Source organism: Neophocaena asiaeorientalis, unplaced genomic scaffold, assembly GCF_003031525.2.
Source record: "Neophocaena asiaeorientalis asiaeorientalis breed wild unplaced genomic scaffold, Neophocaena_asiaeorientalis_V1.1 scaffold415, whole genome shotgun sequence".
Taxonomy (NCBI): domain Eukaryota; kingdom Metazoa; phylum Chordata; class Mammalia; order Artiodactyla; family Phocoenidae; genus Neophocaena; species Neophocaena asiaeorientalis.
This window is the reverse complement of record NW_020174051.1, coordinates 785,573-790,155: the sequence shown is the minus strand read 5'-3', so window position 1 is coordinate 790,155 and position 4,583 is coordinate 785,573. Positions and strand designations below refer to the sequence as shown.

General features: G+C 49.6%; 1 protein-coding gene across 1 annotated transcript in view; it reads right to left on the bottom strand.

Moving 5' to 3' along the window:
- CUNH1orf21 (chromosome unknown C1orf21 homolog) overlaps nt 1–443 on the bottom strand; it is a 222,227-nt gene extending 221,784 nt beyond the window's left edge. The window contains exon 1 of the mRNA XM_024754205.1: nt 123–443. The gene's annotated coding sequence lies outside the window, so the exon portion shown is untranslated. The remainder of the gene's footprint in view (nt 1–122) is intronic.
- Between the last annotated feature and the right edge of the window lie 4,140 nt (nt 444–4,583).

The window sequence follows — 4,583 nt, the reverse complement described above, 5'->3', positions numbered from 1 at the left end:
CGCCGCGCGGCAGGCACCCCGCAGGCCTCCCTCACAGCCCACCCGGGCGCGCCCGGAGCGGAACCCGGGCGGGCTGCGCCGCCAACTGCCCCCGCCCCAGGTCGGCGTGGGCTCACGCTTACCTTGGGCGCTCGCGGGGGGGGCTGAAGGTGGTAAGCCTCCCGCCCCCCGCCCGGATCCTCCTCGCTTGTTTTCTTCCTCCCTTCTCCTCCTCTTCCTCCTCCTCCCCACAGTGAGTCCGGGTCTCCCCCTCCTCCCAGACGCCGGGAGTAAGAGCCGAAACCCCCGAAGCCCGGCCCGCGTGCGTGCGTGCGAGAGGCGGCGGCGCGCGGCCAGCTCTCCAGTAACTGAGCGCGGCGCGCGGCTCCTAACTAAAGTGTGAAAGAAGCGGCGGCCGCTGCACGGAACGTCCCCGTGGGAGTGGGCAGGGAGCAAGCCGGAGCTGGTGGGGAGAGAGCGAGCGAGGGAGGGGACCTGGAAAAAGGGAGGGGGAGGGAGGGAGGGGACCTCCTCGCCCAGTCACTCACTCGAGGGGCGGGGGCAGCCAGACACTCCCCCACCGCCGGCCCCTCCCCGCGCCCGGCTCCCGCGCGCGTCCAGCACCCAGCCTCGCCCCTGGGAACGGCCTGCGGAGGCCGCGGGGGTGCCGCGCACCCCGGAGAAAGGGACCAGGAGACCGGGGCTGCCAGGGCTGCAGAGAGGGAAGGAGGGTGAGGACGGGCGTGTGTGTGTGAAAGCTGCGTCCTGGGCCTGACACCCGGGCGGTGGCGTGGAAGCCACGGGGCAGCTCGGAGGCCGGGGCGGCCCAGCTTTGCGGGAAGCCCAAGCCAGCCCTTGGGCCCAGCCGCGGGGCTGCGCTTGCTGGAAGCAGAGGGAGGGAAGGCCGGGCATCCTCGCCGCGCCGCGCGGCCCCTCCCTTCGCTGGACCGGCGGGCGCTGCCCAGCGGCCCCGGCCCCTGCCCCGCTACCCTGCCCTCGAGCCGCGGCGCCTGCAAGATGAATGAAGCGTCGGCCACTGGGCAGAAGCTGCACTGGGGAGGGGAAGGAGACACCGCCTGAGACTTCGCGCCCTGCCCCCCCCCCTTTGCCCCTCCGGCCTCTTGGGACTAAAGGGCGGAGGCCACGCCTGCAAGGCGCGTTTGGGATGATTGGGGATCCACAAAGATCTCCGCCCACCATTTTACCTGCTCAGTTTTTTGTGGGCACTCACAAGAGGTCAACCAGTTTCTCACCCTCTGGGAGAAGGCATTTTTTCTTCTTTTCCTGGGCATACTGGGTGTTTCGTGTGCGCCCTGAATTGGTCTTTCAACATTGATAGTGATTGGATGTCTTTTGTGTGGCTTCCCCGCGCTTCGCTGCTCCTGCATTGCCCTAGACACGTGAGGAATGCCAGGCCTCCAGAGTGAGGACACCCAAGAAAACAAAAGGGGCAAAAGATCCTCCCTGGGTCCCGTGGATTACACACAAACCGAATCATTTCTTACTTTGGGCCAAGATGAAGTTGGAAAACAGGAAAGGACACATCGGAGCTGTGACAGTGATGAGACAGTTACTTGAAAAGCAAATTCATAATTTAGTTTAATGAAATGAGTTAATAACCCACCCATAATGTCTAGGAAGTTGGCCTTTTTGAGCAAAGAGAAAAAAGAAAATAGTTTTCCAGTGTTTTTACTTTTTTAATTTGAAAGGCTGGTATCACATTGTTTTTGAAACTCCTTTGTATTCCATTTTTTTAAATTATCCATATTCTAGTTTATTTTTCTCTTTGGAACCAGAATTCTTTGTAATCTGGCCTCCTGAAGAGGAGTGGTTTAGAAGGGCTGGTAGGCTAATTAGGATTCCAGTCAGGCACTGCAGCCACCACCTCTGTTACCTTAGGTGACTTGTTATTTCTTTCAGCCTTCCTTCCCTCATCTGTAAAATGGGATTGGTGATACTAGTTCCTATCTCATAGGCATGTTGTCAAAATAAAAGGAAAATAAAATGAGGTGGCAATGCATATAAAAAACTTTGCATAATGCCTGACACATGGTAAGAACTCAATAAATATGAGCTGTTCTTTCAAATATATAGTTTAATCCCAGATTTGGTAATTTGGTAGACTTTTTTTTTTTTTCTCTTTGCCTTCCTTCTTAAAGTTGGCAGTGAAAATCTATCTGCTGGGTTTATCCAAATGTAGTCAACATTTCTCTGGGGTTTTTAGGCCACTCCTAAAAACCTCCTATGGTAAGACGAAAGAAGTATATCACTAAGATGTGTGTGTGTGTGTGTGTTTATTTACATATAATTCTATATAAAAGGATGCTTGAGGATAACCAGGTTTTTCTCTTTCCCCAATTCTCTCCTTCCCTCACTGCCACCTGAGTAGACCAAGCTCTATAAATGTTGACCTGTGTTGTAATCTATCTTTTCAGGGCTCAGAACTGTGACTGGCACCATAGATTTCTTGAGAGCAAGGCAATGTAGGTCTCCTCTGAATTGATATCCTCAGAAGTAACAGAAGGCCACAGAGCAAGCACTCCATAAATGTATAAGTTTACAAAATCCATACTATGAACTTTTAAAGCAAGTTTTTAATTATTCAAAATAATACATGTTCACTGTGGAAAAATTTCAGAAACTCAGCCAGGTATGAAGGAAATAAAAATCACCATAATCCTACCCTCCAGAGAGAAGTACTCAGTAAGTGCTTCAAGTATATCCATTTTCCCTTCATTTATTTCACTATTATTCAATCAGCAAACGTTTGTTAAGAACCTAGTTTAGGGACCAGACATCTTCCCAGGGCTGAGAACAGGTGGTATGTTGTGTTAATTCTCACTAGAAACTACTCCTTAGAAGCAACATTTTATGTGGTAGTAAGGTTCTCAGGATAGTCACAAAAGTCCATGAAAGGAATCCCATAATTAATCTATAGTGCTGACCAGAAACAATCCAGGTTTTGTAGGGTTTGAATCACTTACAATTTGGGGAGCCACTTTCCAGATAAGGAAGCTAAAAGTGCAAAAGCCCCCTGGGAAAGGCTCATGTGAATAAGGTGTCGTGGAACTTAAGCCCTTTTTGCCTCTCAGTAAACCCTGTTTGGTGCTGGTATTTCTGTAGAAATTAACTGCTCTGATAAACATTTTTTTTAATGTGAACATTCATTTCTCATTTACCTGGGATCCCTGGGGCACCTTTCCTTTCTCCCCCAAATGTGGAGGACATGGGAGTGGAGATTCCCATCACCACCACAACCATGACACACACACATTTTCTTTCTTTTTTTTGTTTTTTGGGCCTTGCCAGGGGGCATGCAGGATCTTAGTTCCGAGACCAGGGATTGAACCCTGCAGTGGAAGCTTGGAGTCTTAACCACTGGACCGCCAGGGAAGTCCCCTGCACACACCTTTTCTTGCACGTAGCCACAGCAGGGGCAGTGGGGCCATGGGGATTTGGGTAAGGACTGAAGAAGAGAGGGTAGGAAGGGTACAGTGGGAGGGGGGGGTGCAGATAGGATGGGCCTCTGAGGTGCTGGAGAGGCTTAGGTATGTACCCTAAACCAGCGGTCCTCAACCTTTTTGGTACCAGGGACTGGTTTTGTGGAAGACAATTTTTCTGGGGGAGTTCGGGCAGTGAGGCAAGCGATGGGGAGCAACGGGGAGTGGCAGATGAAGCCTAGATCACTCGCCAGCCGCTCACCTCCTGCTGTGCGGCCCTGTTCCTAACAGGCCAAGGATCGGTACCAGTCCATGGACCGGGGGTTGGGGACCCCTACCCTAAACCACACAGCAAGAGTTGCCTGCACATCTGTTTGGTCAGCACAATCTAAATCTACTATACATTTATATTAGACTGTGCTAATTACTTCACCCCTCTGTGCTTATGTATCTTCAAACACTCTAAATACAATTTTCAAAAAAAAAAAATCTCTTTTTCCCAGAAAAGTTAAGTTTTAACCTTCAAAGGCACTTCTTTCATAACTGATTTTCTTTTATTTCTAAAGCTTTAACTTATAAATATTTGGCTCTATAGAACCATTTATAACACATAAGTTTGAAATTTTTGTTTCTTATGTTTCTTTTAAGTACAGCGTTATGGATTGAATGTTTGTATCCCCGAATTCATATGTTGGAGCCTTAATCCCCGATGCTGGTGGTATTAGGAGGAGGTAGGCCTTTGGGAGATGAGGTCATGGTGGGGAGCAGGAGGCCTCATGGTGAGATTAGTGCTCTTATAAGAAGAACCCAGAGAGCTCTCCTCCACTCCGCCTCTCCCCACCCAGAACACAAGCAAACCAGGAAAAGGGCCCTTACCAAGAACTTGACCATGCTAGCACTTTGATCTCAGACTTCCAGCCTCTAGAACTGTGAGAAGTAGATATATCTTGTTTAAGTTACCCAGCCTGTGGTATTTTGTTTTAGCAGCCCAAACTGACTAAGACGTATAGGGTCCCTTTACCATTGACTGTAAAAAAAGAAACCAATGAAAGTACAGGTTGATTGAATAAAAGATAGTAAAATCTATACACTGCTGCCTCCTATAATTTCTCATATGAATTTAAATGAATTCAATTTATGTGATTTCTTTTTTCTTTTCCTTTT